Raw genomic sequence first — 17,228 nt, 5'->3', positions numbered from 1 at the left:
CTTCGAAAGCTGCCTCCCCGGGAGAAGGGGAAGTGAAAAGGCACGGATTAGATCAGGTCAGGAACCCAGGAGCCCAAGCCAGAAAGTCTGACTGGACTGGTCTCCGGTCAAAGCAAACTAGCCAGAGAACTGGCTTCACAAGGCTTCTCCCAAGTGAGGAATAACTAAGCGCGGGGCGAGCGGCTGACAGGCTCAGTTAGGGCTGCCTGGGCTTTGCCACCTCTTCTTCCCGACGCTTCGAAACTCGGGAACATATTCTCTACCCGCCTTCTTCACCAGCCCACCCCCCACCTTCAGCTCCCAACTCCATCACCACCACCCTCCTGCTCCCTTTCTCCTGGTTCTCTCAGGCTTCTCCGGGCCGGCCGCTCGCTCGGTCGCGATTGGAGTAGTTACAGTTGATCCGCCTGGGACTCGGGAAATTATTGTCCTAGTTCTGTGGAGGGGATCAACTCGTATTCATTTTTCCAGGACGACTCCAACCTGTCTCTTGTTGAATGTCAGAGTAATGGGAAGTGCCACTGACAAGACGGCGTATTACTCCTGATTAAGTACCGTGTCAACCTAATTAGCAGAGTAATTATAAGGTGCTAATGAATGATTCAAAGTTCTTTGAGTTACATTTTACTCCGAATTACCATTTTAAGGACCCTATGAGTCTAAGGTAAACCGTGTTCCTGGCATCGTTTCTGTGGCGAGGTGCAGAATCTATGTCTCCACTAAGAAAATGACAATTAAAGCCTTTGAAGGGACGGGTCGAAGCTCGGGGGCTGGTTGTTGACAGAGGCAATTCCCAGAGGGTGGCTTTGAGGATGGCCGAGTAGCTGACCTGGGTACCTGTATGTTTTAAGATCGATTAACTCAAAAATGAAATGGTCCGGATAGACACTACGTCTGTTCTCTATCCGCCCATAATACACTTGGAGAGGAGGGAGGGAAGCACCCTCCTATCTTCTCCAAGAAAAGTACTGTCATTGACAATTGACATACTGGCAAGCAGTGCAGCCTGGAGATTGTATAGAAAGGCAAGCAGTTATTTATTAGCATCATCATGATTACCGTTCGGGTTCTCTCTGGAGAAAGGGGGGACAGACAGGAAGGATAGGGAAGAGGGTATAAAAACCGGAAAAAAACTCATTATCAGATATTTAGGAGGTTCTAAAGGAAGGAGAATTTGGAGGTCGAGATACGTGTTCCTCAAAAGTGGTGAAGGAAAGATATTTTCAAGGCTAAAATAATCGGAGGAAGGTTCTAGTTTATCACTAGATTTTGACTTCAGGTGCAGGAAAATCCTTTTGGGAGGCAAGTGTCTTTTGAAGTGGTGACAGAAAGGAGGAAAATCCATCTCCCGGCTCCCCCCCGTCTGTTTCTAACTGCGGCCCTCTGCTTCTCTCAGCTGCAATCAGAAATCTAGGGTCTGCTCTCATTCTCCCTTAAGGCGCCCTGGAAGGAAAGGTGGGTGTTTTCCCCCCTAAAGTCTCATTATTCCATTCGGAAATTCAGGCTAAGTCGTCAGGCAGGCAGGGGTATGGAAGGGGGTAATGGGGGACTTTCGAGAGAGGGTTCCCGAAGACTCACTTTACTTCTTCATCCATACTCATATTAAACTGAAGAAAAGCTGCCACCGGGAGGGGAACGGTGAGGTTGCACAAGGTCATTGGTGGAATCTTAACCTTTCCTTTTCTTTTTTTTTTTTCCCTCCCAAGGATCGATTCGGACTCTTGTTCTTCTGACATCATCCGTCAGCATTCCGAGGAGCTGTTTTTACTCCCAGTACGCCCAAGTTCCAAATAGAGGCGGACCCCTTTTGTAGCAAGTTGGGGATTGAGGGAAGCGGAAGAATTCCATAAATTAAAAATCGGGGACTGATGGCACAGCACAAATCAATTATTCTCTATCCTTTATAAATAATTCATTTAAACTTGTTTTTGTTTTGTTCAGACGCCTGAAATGACTGAGCAGCGAACACCGCCCATGGCACAGCTTGTGTTGTGTGGTTAGAAAGGTTTTGACTTGTAATATTTCACAACATTGGCAGAGGAAACGGAAATTTGATCCCACCGATAAGGAAGTCTTTTAAAAGGAGAGAATGGGGGAGATTGGGGGAAAGGAAGGATTGGGGGGGTGATTATTATGAAGACTTTCAGTTCAATCTCAACCTGGTGCTTTCACCTAGCAGAAGGTATAAGGCCTTAGGACAATATTTTCTTAAAGGAAAGGTTAAGAAAACGGAGCAAGCTTCTTAAAGTCTATTTTAAAGAAATCCACCTTTTCTCGAGCAGCTAGAATGAGAGGAAAACACTCGCCTGATTTCTGGACTTAGTCTTCCTGGCCACCACGGGGCGATTTGACGAGTTTGTGGGCAGGCGGCCGAAAAAGAAAAAAAAAAAAAAAAGATCAGAGCATCAAATCATGGGGCACAGCGGCTAATAAAGAAAATTTCAGAAAGTTTCCTTTACTTTGGATTAACTCCTTTCCATCTCTCTCTGTTTCCTCTTACTTTATCATAGAGTGCCGTCTTTTATATATGATTTCCAATATAGTACATATGTATACTTATCTTCTGGTTTCTTTAAAAAAAAAAAAATACTTAAAAAGAGAAAAGAGCAAAACCTGTCCAGATTTACACACTGTAGGCACATTGAGGAAAACGAGGCGATTTTTTCTTCTAGCCAGAGAATCACCTCACTTTAAATGTCTGAAATTTTGGTCTCCTTCCCGACAATTTGTCACAAATTTGTCTTCTCTGAGACTTTTCGAGGAGCTCTGAATCCACAAAATAGATAAGTTATTTCAACAATTGGGGTAAGAAAGAGGGACTTTTTTTCCCCCTTGGGAAGCTCTGAGGCTCTCGACATCCCGGAATACCTTCGAATCCATTCAGCCTTCCATCTCCTTACTTTAGAAATTTACTCTGGTAATTCCATCCCCTGCACCATTCTTTGTTTCTTTAATGCACCTCTGATTTTAGCAAACACACTAGGTAACCTCCTTCATCTACAGCTGGGTTTGGGGATTTTGCTCATAGGCTTGAGCATCGTGCTTTTAAACGTGAATTGAACTGTGAAGGGTGCCCATCTGTCTCTATGATGGGGCTTGGAACTGGTGTTTATCCCTATACATATTTAATTCGCAGGTTTATCAGTGTGTAGTTGTTGACAAAGCTATGTATGGGAATCGGGTGCAACGTCTCCTGTCTCCGCTGGGCGGCGGCAGGGGTCACAGACAGGAGGCCGCGCTATTGTCTATTTTTTAAAACAGTAAATGGTAAGGTGTACCAGTCATTTCTTGGCTGTCTAGCCTTCTCTCGGAGGTTGATGGTAGGGATAAAATGGTGATGGTTCGGATAAGGCGTTCGCCGCAGAACGGGAAACCACCGGGAAGATCTCAGCGAAGTTTTAATTGTTCTAATCAGTAAATAAATATATTCCCCATTACAAAAGGAAATGGCATCCTCCTGAAAGGGGAGGATTCACAATTCATTAAAGAAACAGAGAGAGACAGAGAGACAGAGACAGAGAGATAGAGAGGAGAGAGAGATAGAGAGACAGAGACAGAGAAGACAGAGACAGAGAGATAGAGAGGAGAGAGACAGAGAGACAGAGACAGAGAAGACAGAGAGAAGACAGAGAGAGAGAGAGAGAGAGAGAGAGAGAGAGAGAGAGAGAGAGAGAGAGAGAGAGAGAGAGAGAGAGAGACAGAGACAGAGAGACAGAGACAGAGAGACAGAGAGACAGAGAGACAGAGAGACAGAGAGAGACAGAGACAGAGAGACAGAGAAAGACAGAGAGAGAGAGAGAGAGAGAGAGAGAGAGAGAGAGAGAGAGAGAGAGAGACAGAGACAGAGACAGAGACAGAGACAGAGACAGAGACAGAGAAAGACAGACAGACAGATAGACAAAGACAGAGAGAGAGAGAGAGAGAGAGAGAGAGAGAGAGAGAGAGAGAGAGAGAGAGAGAGAGAGAGAGAGAGAGAGCAGAATGCTCCTAGACTTCATCTTCAGGGAACACAGACAGAAACAGTTGTCTTTCTTCTGCTGACTTTCCCACTGTTTATTTCTAGCAGGTCCTAATTATGCTTCTGGGAATTGAGAATCTGGGAATATAACGTGGTGACATCATAATCTTTGGAAAGATTTTAAACGCTTCCATCCAAAAGCGAAGCGTCCAAGGCTTCCAGCCCACTTCCCGAAGCGCGCTTGGCTGTTGGCTTGCATGTTTGTCTGGCCTCAGAATGGAGTCGTGTCTAACTCAATGAGTCACACTAGCGCACTCCTAGAAGCTTATTTCTGGCAGATGTATTTATGTTGTGGTTAAGGAAGAAATTGGGGTATAAAGAATCTAGAGATACGCATCCAAAACTACAACCGGCCAAGTTCCACCCCTACCCCTGGATTTAAAAGCGCTTCTGGGGGTATGGGAAGAGGGATTGACTTGATTATTCTTTCGCCTGTCCCAGGCAAAGCCTTGGATGTAGAACTGGGAGGGTGGGGATGGCGGGGAGGGGGTGGGAGGAGGAGCAAGGGGAGGGGAAGATGCCTTAAGTGGGAGAGAGAGCCAACCACTCCTCCCCACAGGCGCTTATCCCCAGCCTTTGGGATTAGGGCTAGCCTCTGGTGAATTTACAGCCACCTGGGTCCCACGCCCCCAGGGTCTTTCTCCCCAGCTTCTACAGAAGAGCCGAGATTTCTCAGCCAGTACAAGGAATCAGACGTTTGTGAGAGTACTTCAAAGGATAAAGTGGCCCAACCCCACCCCTTATGTCCCCCCCCCCCACCACCGCTCTTCACCATTCCAGTGTCAGTCTCTCTGACCTTGTCAGGACACCCACTTGACCAGCTATCACATCCTCGCTGATCCCTCCGAGTCTTCAAACACCCAATCTCACATCCCCTGGGAATATGCCCAGAATCCCGTTTCTCTGGGACAGGGAAAGTAGATCATTGAGAACACCCTTCTCCGGAGAGCGGGAAGAGAAATAGGGACAAAGAAGAAGATGCTGTCCCTTGTCCCTTGTCCCACAGACAAGTTCCTGCCAGAGACACAAAAGAGCCCAAGGAGCAGTTAGAGAGAGCCGGTTCTTTCCACCTTCCGGCCTCTAGCAATGAATCGATTCATTTGGTCTATAACCTATGGGGTAGGGAGAGAAGGGAGAGAAGAGAAACAGCCCTCAAAGCGATGAAGGAAGGTGCCAATCAGGGAAGGGGAAATTCATTTGCCATGTTAATTAACAGGCGGCTAATTAAACCAGCACTTTGAGCGCTAATCAATCGCCTTATTAAGTTAGAGCCCTCACTGGAACAAATTGAAAGCTACCAGTCCGGAGTTCCTGCTTTGGGAGCCAAGCGTAGCATGGTCCCCAGTGAGAAGAGGTTGGCATCCGGTTTATTGCCTGGCACTGGGATTTAGGTTCCTCTGCCTCCTCTAACCGCTAAGTGGGCATTGCTGAGAAATAAGTCCTAAGCTACTTACTGGCTTATTCAGCTGCTACCTGGTCTGAAGAAGATTTCATGGCAACCGGGGGACAGCCAGACCACAGGGCTCAAGAATCAATTTGGGTTTGGGGGGGGGGGGAATGGGAAAGTGAGGACGGGGGAAAGTTAGGGCACATTTGGAAAGTGACAAATGCTTCATTTGGGGATGCTAACCTACTGCTTTACTGAAGTTACTGAGAAGCCTATTCCCTGGAGCCATATTAAAAGAAAAACACAGATAGAAGGGCCCCAGGATTACATGAACGTTGTAAGGAAGATGAAGACTAGAGATGAAGATTCACCTCACTGCTGGAGTGCGAGGTGTTAGTTGTATGTGGGCTGAGGTGGAATGGAGGTTTGAGAGCTACTCTAGTAAACAGAAGATCTGGCTTCAAGTTCCAGTCTAACCACTTCTTAGTTCCACCCTATGACCTTGACCAAGTGTTTTAATCCCTTAGTTTCTCCTTTCCTCCTTTAGAAAGTGGATGTGATAATGGTTGTTTGACTTGGAGAAAGCTTATATGCATGTTAGCTATTTCTTATTTTCTGGACAAGTTCTGGGTATATTCTCCCTTCTAGTCCACTGGAAGACTGACTGTATCCTCAAATTTCAAGAAGAGGGGTAGTTGGATACCACTCATCTGATTTGTGGCATATGAAGATGACCAAGGAACTGAGGTGAAATAATATATGGACTTAGTCATCTTTCTTCATTCTTATTCATTCTTTGCTAATTTCATATTTTTACTTTCATTTTAGTCACTCAGACTCTTGGGATCTCTTTATCCCCTCCACGCTATAGACCTAGTGACTAAGAGATTCCTCTTTAGAGTATTAAACAAAATCTGTTGCCTTTCAACCCAATTAGCCAGGAGTGATGGAGGCTGCCTCTTTTGGAAACCAGGGGTTTCAGCTTAGTACACAGAAAAATGGCAGATGGGAGTGGACCAAAGAAAGGGTAGCCATTTCCTAGACTGCCACACTTGAATGTACAGCCTGAATCCTTCTCCTCTGAATTTGTCCTTCTACACAATGGGCTGACCCACATAATGGACCTTCCCTCCCTTCAAAGCTTCAGGATAGAACCAAGATTTCTTGCTTCTATTTTTAGAAGCATTTGATTTTCTTAATTGTTAAAAGTCAGCGTTCCACCACATTCCTAAGGGAGAAACATTTGGCAATAAGAGGGGACTGTGAATTTAAATGCTAATTAAACTGATTCTTTTGCAACTTCAGCTGCCTGCCTACCTGCTTTACACTTTTTGCTCTAGCTACTGTGTGTGTGTGTGTGTGTGTGTGTGTGTGTGTGTGTGTGTGTGTGTGTAGGATGGTGTAGTATGATAAGTATTGTATACACAGTCAGTGGTGAATAATAGAATAAGCCCTGAAGAATACTGTAGGTTTGGGCATTTATGGTCTTTCAGAAAAAAGGAGACTATGGAGTGGTCAGGGCCATTAGCATGCATCAGAAATGGGTGTTGTGTGTCTGAAGTTGATGTAAAGGGCCTTTCCTACGAATTTACATGCATGTAATCACATGACAAATGGACTTGTATTTCATTTGTTTCTGACTGCCTTCCTGTATGTATGTCTGCAGATTTGCAGTCCTGTGTGTGTGTGTGTGTGTGTGTGTGTGTGTGTGTGTGTGTGTGCACCCGTGCCTCTTAGGAAAGTCTATCTCTGCCCTCTGCCAATAGTACCCCATAAGCAAAGAGAGCAAGCCCTGTTCCCATCTGAAAAGTTCAAAAGCAAAAACATATATTTTTTTTCTCCACATCATCACTATTTATTATAATAATATTTTCTCGTTCAAAGGAACTAATTAGTCCACATTAAAACACTAGTGTCTCCCAAATGGTGTATATACGTGCTTACACTAACATTTGTCTCTGGGAAAAGTTGTTGTGCCGCCTGCACGGAGGGGAAGCAAGAGCCATGGGCAGGTGAGATTCAGTCCCCAGAACAGCCGGTTCTTTCCCTCGCCCTCCCTTTTCTCCCTTTCCTCGGTTTCTCGGTCAAAGGCAGGCCTTTGGTTGAGATCGATAAGACCCTCTGCTGAGAATCTGGGCTCCGCCAGCCTTCCTTCGAACCCCGCAGCTTTCTCTGGCTGCGCAAGTCTGAAGCTCCTTCGAAGCTTTCAATTTAGCAGATTGGGGTGTGTGGGGGTGTGTAAGTGTATTTGTTTAAGCGCTTCGGTTTTTCTGAAGGTGGAGTCGAGTTGTGAAGGGGGCTTGGAATACAATTAAACAGCAGGTTTCCTGGCCAAATCTACTCTTACAATTTAGCACTCTTGCCCCCTTCCGAAGGGATAGAAGGTAATATCGGCCCTGCCTCATGGGCACAGAGGAGCAGGATGGGACACTGCGGAAAGCCTCCGCGAGCATCCACAGCCTGGCTCTAGGACAAAGGCCCCGGTCGCGGTTATCTCTCCGCTACGCTCTGGCTGGCGGGCCTTATTGCTCTTACAGGCCCTTTCCCCACTCCTGGAGCGGAGCTCACACGCAGCTGGGGCCACAGTGAATGTCCCACGCATGTGTGGGATGTGTGTTTGTGTGTTGGGGGGGGGGGGAGGGCGCAGAAGGGGATGGGAAGAGGAGTTGGGAAGGAGGGGGCCCAGCCCAGCAGAATCTAACAATCTGAACATCCCTTTATTAAAAGCTGCTGCGTGACATTTACATGGAGCCAACAGACTCTGCCACTAATCCAGAGGAAAATATATGGTGCCGCAGAGTCACTGCCGAGGGCTGGGGACCCTTCTGCGGAGCGGACAGTCGGAACAGAAAGGACCGAGGGGCCCGGGCCGGCTCGGGATCGGGGAAGTGAGACCGGGGCCGGGGTCACGGGCAGGGACACAGTCACACTTTCCTTCCGGGACACCGAGATCCTGGTCTCCCCGGACCTGCACCGGGTTACTCTGGGACGTAGGCTAGTCGGCCAGAGCTTAAAAGCGGTTCAACCCATCAGCTCGTGCTGGAAACCGCCCCATCGGGCCCGCCACCTTCGGTGACTCCCTTCCCACCGTAGCCCGGGTGGCGGGCCTGGACCCGTTCTTTGGGGGAGCTGAGAGATCGGGACGCCCTGGTCCTCGAGGAAAGAACCAGAGACAACAAAGTTAACTTTCCGCCTCCGTCTCCGCCTCCCCCAACAGAAAACAATCCGAGCTTTTAGCGCGACTGTTTTCCTTTTGTCAGATCTCCTCCGGCGCCCTCCCCCACCCCACCCCCACAGACCCTCCTCGCCCTCCACATGCAGTCTGAGTACATGATCAGAAATGCTCAGAGAGCAGGAAGCACATTGATTTCAGCTTGTTCTGTCCACAGACAGGCCCTGACAAGGTTGTTAGAACAGTCGGAGAGGTCTATACAATCACTTAATTACCGAAGCTGTCAGTCAGGCGGGACGCCGCAGCCCGCACGCCGCAGCCCGCGTCCGGGCCTGCGACGAGAATTCCACCACTGGGCTTCTCCGCCGTGATTGATCGGTGCTGATGCATCGCAAAATAATTACAGTGAATTTTCTGATGTGTGATTTTAGACCCAGTTCATGCTTCAGATAGGTAATCGGCAGGATGAGAAGGGTCAGTGCCATTTCGGATTACCTGAAGTCCAATCGAAAGGGTACAATCGAGAGAGAGGCGGAGGCTGGGAGGAAGGGGAGGAGAGGGGAAGAGATATAGGAAAGTGGAGAGAGGGAGGTGGAGGAGGATGGAGTGAGGAGAGAGAGAGAGAGAGAGAGAGAGAGAGAGAGAGAGAGAGAGAGAGAGAGAGAGAGAGAGAGAGAGAGAGAGAGAGAGAGAGACAGAGAGAGAGAGAGAGAGAGAGAGAGACAGAGAGAGAGAGAGACAGAGAGAGAGAGAGAGAGAGGAGAGAGAGAGAGAGAGAGAGAGAGGAGAGAGAGAGAGAGAGAGAGAGAGAGAGGAGGGCGATTAAGGATTGCTGAAGGGGACCGCAGCAATTCGTCAAACTGTGCAGTGATTCCTTCGGAGCCAACATATGGCAGATTGATTTTGTCCAACGTCGGTTTAGCCACATTTAAAATGATCCAGCGGTTATTACCGCGATTGGCTTAGGAGCTGACAGGCAGTTGTAGGCGAAGGGAGAATAGCGCCTGTTTACCGCAGACGTGTTCTTAACTGCTGTCAAATACAGTTAAGTAAATATCATTAGGAAGGAGCTCTGTTTAAGAGAAATGCCAATCCAATAAATATGCTTTTGATTTCTCTTCCTCTCCATCTCTGCCTTCCCCCTCCCGTCCTTTCCCTCCCTCTTCTTTCCTTTTCCCTCCCCTCTTCGGTTAGCCTCTCCCTGCTCACTTCGGAAGGGAGGGGCTCCAGTTTAATTCTGGGTGGCTGAGAGACCCCTCCGGGTGCAGCTCCCTCAAGACGGAGCTGCCCTTGTGGACTCTCACCCAGATAAAAGGAAAAGGAGCCAGCGGGGTCCTTATTTTCTGCCTTAAGCAACTAGGGAAGTAGAGGCTAGTGACAGCGCAGACACTTTGGCCTATCTATCCCTAGGGAAAGCGAGGGGAATTTGAGGCTCTTCTTACTGCATTGAACTCCAGATTTCCACAAAGGGGAGTCTTGCCACAGGACCCAAGTGCAATAGTTTCTAAATGTCTACAGTGGCGAGGTAATGGGAGGACACTTTGGTCTCCTCCTTTGCAAATCTTCGGGTCCCACACCAGTGTCCTAGCCTTACCCTTCTACACACGGGAGGGAGCTCTTCATTACCAGGAGCAGAGATGGAATAGAGAGCTTTGCCTGGAGAAAGACTCGTTCCAGCTAGACTTCTAATCCGATCCTGCTCCCCCCTTCCCCACGCCGTCGCCCCCGGGCCAGATTCTCCAACTGGAGAAGGAGCTCTGAGCTATTCCTAGGCAGTGGCTGCTGGGACCCGGGCCCGCACTCGACCTCAGCTTGGGGAGACCAGGCCCGAGAGAGCGGAAAGAATGCTCAAGGGGTGTGTCCGGGACAAACGAGAGCACCCGAGAAAAAGCCCCGACACAGACACACCTGAGCTTCTCCTGCCCAGGGAGAAAGTGACAGGTTGAAGGACCTGGGTCTCTCCAGGGCAGGTGGCTGGAAAGAAAGCGAGGAGGAGGGGCTGAGGATACAGAAAGGAGAAGGAAGGGCGGAGCTTAACTAGCTCCTACTACTCGTGGGCCCCTTTTCGGGCCGCCGGCGCGGGGTACCAGGAAGGGGGAGGCGCCTTAGAGTAAAGGGCCTCAAGCCTCAGCCGCGGATTGAGCGAAAGGCGCCCAGGCCCGAGATCTCTCCGGGAAGGAGGGACGCCTGTGGACCAGTCCTTTTGTGCTTAAACTCTGTGGCGCTCCTATTTTGCCTTCCAACACGACTTCCGTAGCCTTTCCAACGAAAAGGGGAGACCTCCCAAAGAAAAGATGGCCTAAGTCTCATTAGAACCGTCTCCAAACCTTCTGTACCACTCCCAAGGTTGCTTAAGCGTTGGGAAAGATCCCAGAAGTCTAGCAAGGACCCGGGCTGGCCAAAAGTCTTGCAAAATCCAACAGTGGATTGGGAGGCTGGGTCCGGCCGCTCATTCTGACGTGCCCCCGATTCGTAATTTGGTTTAAAAAAAAAAAAAAGGCAGAGAGATAGAGGCACCTGGAGGCACGTCTTCTCTGTTCCAAGGAACATGATAGTTCACAAATGAAGAGGCCGGCCCTCCTGCAGGTTTCTTCTACGGAGTGTAAAACATACACCGCCTTCATCAGTGTTGGGGATGTAAAGAACCCTGTCTGTTTAAAAGAGATGCTGCATTTTTAAAGTCAAACAGTACCGATGTATGTGGCGAATCAAGTAGGTAAACAACTTACATATGGTTGCTGCACTTGAAGGAACCATCCATTCTCATGCACAGCAAATTGAAGAAACAATGGCACTAATGAGCCTTGCAAAATGCAACTGTGAATAATGGAAGACAACACTGCATTTTGCAACAGAAAGAATAAAGGTGAAATAATCAGCCAGCAAAGAGGAAAAGGAAAGCGAGCAATGATTAAATGATCAACGCTGGCAGAGCGAATTCAATGTCACTGCCAGACGCAGCCATCTACCCACAAGTGAAAGTTAGGTTTCAAGCACAGTGTAATTATAGCTGGGGTTGTCAGTTTGACATTAATGCAGCCAGCAGAAATTTCCTAATTGGCCTCAGAGGAGAAAGTGAACCAGAAAATATATTAACATTTTAAAAAAGCATATTTTGCCTAATCCTTTCACTTTCCAACAATATTTGAAGACCAAAATGCCCCAGGCATAAGAATTTAAATGAGCAATTTTGTTTTTGAAGGAAACGGCCAATGAGACAGAAATAGACTAAAGGGAAATCATTAGTGGATGAGAGATACTGACAGGCTTGCCTTGCTGACTGGCTGCCTGTCACTTAGAGTCTGTGTTCTTTAGTTCCACGCTATGAGCTAAGTTGATAACATGAAAAGACCCATAAACGTGCAGCCAGAAGTCAGAGCCTATTATCTGGAAATTCAAATGCAAGGGGAGGGGGTGGGGGCGGGAGGGAAGAAAGGCACGGGCGGGGACTGGAGGGGGGCACTCAGAGAGAGAAAGAGGGAGAGAGAGAGAGGCCCTCGTTCTTTGGCATAAAACCGGCCATATCAGAGAACAATAATAGGCCATTATCTGACATAGATGTGTACGGACTGCCAAAAATATAGTCTAGGCTCGCAACATTGCTCAAACCGAAGATAGCAACAAAATGCTTCAAGTTACGGATGTAATGTTACATGTGCCCGGTTGATGTGATATGACCATATCAGGGAAACAAAGCTAATGCAGTCAGGGTCTGTTAGCGCACTGGTTTTTGACGGAGCAGCTGAAGCAAGCATCGCCCGTGGCGTGGACCGACTTCGGGGCAGAATGCTCAGTACCAAGACTTTTGCCCTTTTGCAACGGAGGGAGGGAAGGAGGGACAGAGGGACAGAGGGACAGAGAGGGGGGAGGGAGAGAGGGAAAGAGAGAGGAAGGAAGGGAGGGAGAGGGAAGGGTGAAAGAGGGAGAGAGGGGTGAGAAAGAGAGAGGGGGAGGAGTGAAGGGAGGAAGAGAGAGGAGTGAAGGAGGGAGGGAGGAGAGAGGGAGGAAAAGAGGGAGGTAGAAAGAGAGCAAGGGAGGGAGGAAGAGAGAGGGGTGAAAGAGAGAAAAAGGGAGGAAGAGAGAGAGGAAGAGAGGAGTGAAGGGAGAGAGAGAGAGAGAGAGAGAGAGAGAGAGAGAGAGAGAGAGAGAGAGAGAAAGGAGAGAGAGAGAGAGAGAGAGAGAGAGAGAGAGAGAGAGAGAGAGAGAGAGAGAGAGAGAGAGAGAGAGAGAGAGAGAGAGAGAGAGGCAGCTGCTTTCAGCTGTGATTTCAAGGTACAAACCAGCAACCGTAATTAGCAGGTATCCAGAAAAGGAAGGGGAGAAAATCTTCAAAGCCTGGACCGGAGATCTGTAAACAGTAATTAAGAAAATAAAAATGAGCTTTCTCATTAGCATGCCTCGGAGGAGGCTAGAGAGAAACGGGAGTTCAAATTCGGGGAGAGACGAGCACAATCATGGAATTGAAAAGCAAATTACCTCGACCCTTGGGAGGGGATTGGAGGGTCTTCCATCCCCAGGAGGCTGGGACGCCCTAGCAAGCGCACGCTCAGCCGCCCCTGGACCACGCAGCCCCTCTTTCCCGCGTGCAGCGGGCGGGAGAGGTCAGGAGCGCGAGCTCGGGTGCCGGGAGCGGCGAGGCGCCGCGGGCAGGGAAGCGGAAGGAGCGCGGCGGACCAGTAGCCATCCTCTGGCCTCCTCCGCCGCGGCCCAGGCCCTTTCCTCCCAGCCCGCACCTCCAGCCTTTCCCGCCTTTTCGGACAGCAGCGCGGGTTGGCCACTTTAACACCGCGAATTCTTATTAATTGCTTTTCCGATCGCTGCTTGGGGAGCCGGGGGTGGGGGGCGACGGGAGAGAGAGAGATCCTGATTTAGAAACTTCTACCACCTCCCATCCCCCAACGTGTGTGTGCGCCTCCCTTTCCGAGCCTTTAAAACCTTCAAAGATTTGCTTATTTTTTGATTCTTTCAGCGTCGGCGTTGCATTAGGCAGCGCTCGTAGATAATATTGATGAGCACCGCGCCGGAGCCTGACATCAAATTAGTGGCCTTCATGTAAAAAATCTGGAAGAAATGTCTAACACGCTTAAAGCTGGTGGAGGCGAGGTTTTTACTCATCAATGAAATCCCGCTTTCAGGGTGGAGGCAGGGAAAGAGGCTAAGTCAAAACTTCAAGCTCTCTCATTATGAGCTGTATACCTGACGGGGACACCGAGAGCCTCCTGTACTTCCGCTCATCAATACAGCGGAGCTTTTTGTCAGTAATTTGCAATAAGTGTCTGCAGCATTTCTGCAGGGACCCAGAAATCATTATTGGCTGTGGATCTGCACGGTTCCTAATTGGAAGCATTGGGCCCTATCAGCTGAGGATTTCCTAGGACCTTTGACAGATACCAATACTAAAATCATTGTTCCGTGTCAATTTAAAAGACCATTAAAGCAGCTCATTTTGGTTTTAATTGGAACCTCCTCCTCCTCCTCTTTCTTTTCACTGCTCAGTTACCAAAAAACAAAACAAAAACTCTAACACCCCCGCAAAAAAAAAAAAAAATTCCTCCCCCCACACATACACACTTCCATAGGCAGTCAGGGCTGGCGACTGAACTCACACTTCGGTGGCACTTAGATAGGTCTTATGTAGGTCACTTGGGCGGGTTAAAGCTCCTGCAGGCCATCAGGGAAGCTGCCCCGGGAGTCGCCTCCCTCCCCTGCACACTAGCCCTCCCGAGCCTAGAATTTCCCAGAGATTCCGTGATCAGCAGTGTCTAGCCGTAAAGCTCCCAATTAAGCCAAACTGCATCCACTTAAAGATATTTGCAAAAAGTGCACTGGGGCCCCAAATCAATCACTCTTCCCGGGGTCTGACCCGGTGAAAAACAGATGCATCACATATTCATGGCGGCACACTCAAAGCAACCCTGGGAAAAAAAACTTTTTACCTCTCCCTCCCCTTACTTCCTTTCTTTTTCTTTCTTCCTTTCTTTTTTTTTCTTTAGTTCTTTCGTTTGTTCGTTCTTCTTTCTTTTTATTCTTTTTTCTGCATATCTTCTTGCCTTCATTTTTCTATTTCTATCCAATTTTTCCTTCCTTTCTTCTTTCCCTTTTTCATTTTCTGTTTCTTCCTTTCTTTTTTATTTATTCTTTCTTTCTATATGTCTATCTTTCCTTCCTTCATTTTCTTTCTATCCCACTGCTTCCTTTCTCCCTCCCTCCCTTCCTTCCTTCCTTCCTTCCTTCCTTCCTTCCTTCCTTCCTTCCTTCCTTCCTTCCTTCCTTCCTTCCTTCCTTCCCTCCTCCTTCCATCTTTTCTAATAAAGGGAGGACGACTCAATAATCCTGCTAATGTGGACAGATGCAGCAAAACTAATATGTGTAAACGCTTTAAAGTATAATCTACTTCCAGCGACACTTCCCCTAATGGGAAGGCTTGGGGGAGGGAAGGGGTTGGGGGGGAAGAAGACGCTTAGCAGCAAGGGTACACGGACTTGTTTTGACACTGCCACTGACTAGCAAAGCTTGGTGGATAATCATTTCGTAACATAATTGTGGCCAAATAAGAAAAAAAAAAAAAATACGTGTATCTATAAAGAACCCACCCACTTCAACCATCCCCTTTACCTTCCCCTAATCAAAGTGAGCCATGAGCCCTCCTCATTATTTTTACCTAGCTCACAACATCACTGGGCTCCTTCTAAATGAAACAGATTTAATGATAATACTAGAAGGTAAACGGAGCTGGGATAATATTTACTGTATAATCATTTGGGCTCTGTTAAGCGCAGCCGTTCCTATTTTCCCAAGGATCTCACTAATTGCTTCTAATCCCGAAAATGACCAGGCAGAATTATTTTGGTGGAAGGTCACTTAAGCTTCCTGTTAGAAGCAAATACACTTTATTATTATTATTATTTTAAACGCACTGCTCAGTCAATTTGGAAGGGGGGGTGTAAGTAGCTGACGTTTTGTTTGGCGGCTGTTTCATTTGCTGTCAAAATGGATTTGGTGCAGAAACCATTTAAGCATGTATACAACCCATGGAGGGCTTCATTTGACCTCATTATACTGCAATAAAGAAGAAATCCAGTTTGTTAAATATCACCCAACTGCATGCATTTCACATCAGATCATAGACACTCTGCTTCAAAAAAAAAAAAAAAAAAATGATTCCAGAAAGTGCCGGGAGAAGATGGAACGGGTTAACTCTGCTCGCCAGAAGGTGTTCTGACAAACACAGGAAAAGGGAGAGATGCGCAGCCCCCTTTAAGAGCACAGCAACTGAAGAAAAAAGAGATTTATGCTTTTAATTAATGGCAATTAAACCATGCCTGTTGGCTTGGCCTATGGCAATTGTTCCCTGCAAAAAGGAGGCCGAGCTGGTGACAAGCATTTGAATCCGCTAAGTTCTGTCAAGGGAGCTGACTCTGCAGGCATCAAAACCAAACTAAATCAATAAAAGAATTAAACTTTTATAAATTGCATTTTGACAAGTATCAGATACCGTTAAGCTTTGATATTATGAATTCCTTGGAGGTGATGCAAACAAGAAGGGCCACAGTTAGAGATCCAAACAATCAAAGAGGCTTGTTAACATGCGCTGTCAAATGCATCAGTGCTATTAATTACTACAAATTAATGTGACTCTCTCTTCCTCTGGTGATTGGAATAATAATCAGCTGGATTCATAGAATGAGCACAGATAACATATGCAACCCTGCCAAAAATAATAAGTTAAAAAAGCAGAAGACATTTGCAATCTTTGTATTCATCAGGCTCAGAGAACTTGCTTGGTTACCAGTCAGTGCTCCCCCATTGAAGCCAGTTGTTGATTTCCGGGATCTTCCTCACTTGATTGCTCCCATTCACCCCAAACTGATGAAATTTGGGGTTCGCCCTCTAGTCGATTCTTTAGTAGGTAGCAGAGATGTGGAGAGTCACAGTTCTGACCACAGTGAAGACAGCAAAATGCCCAGATTGCAACTACTTCCTACATTGAATGGAATCTGGGCTTTTCAGTTAATTGGATAATTATAATTCCAGGATGTTTCTATCTTAACTTGCTATAAGCGATTAACCAATAAATCAATTTATTAAGCACCCACTATGTGCCCAGAACTGTGCTTCACATAAGCTTATGGCAAGAAATATATTGATGAGGGAGGTCTTTTTTTCTGACTTTTAGGGGCTAATAGGGAGATAGAAAAAAAATTACCTGACATAGAATGGGTTACATCTATTGCAAACAAGCCCAAATAGATTCCATTCTTTTTATTTTCTTTCAACATAGCAAGAGTGATCAAAGAAACTCCTAATTTACTGGGCCAGAGCACCTCCCATGGAGCTGGACATGTGTTGTTGCTCCTTGATGAGGGATATGCACCTTGCTGGGATGACACAGGGAACTCCTGATTGGTTCCCAATTAGCCCCTAGTCCAACAAATCAGAGGCTTCACTGAATCCCCCTGCTGCATAAAATGAAATATGCTCTTTGACCTAAAATGGAGACTGAATTGTGAGGTGGGGAGGAGAAGGAACACTCCATTCACACTACCAATTCTAGTAATAAACTTCACCTTCCTAGTAGGGACAAGACATGTTCATCCTTTGAAAGAATAATGCTGATTTTACAGAAAGGCTTCTAAAGTCAGCACTAGAAG

This window comes from Sminthopsis crassicaudata, chromosome 4 (genome assembly GCF_048593235.1).
Source record: "Sminthopsis crassicaudata isolate SCR6 chromosome 4, ASM4859323v1, whole genome shotgun sequence".
NCBI lineage: Eukaryota > Metazoa > Chordata > Mammalia > Dasyuromorphia > Dasyuridae > Sminthopsis > Sminthopsis crassicaudata.
Note: the sequence above shows the minus strand (reverse complement) of the source record.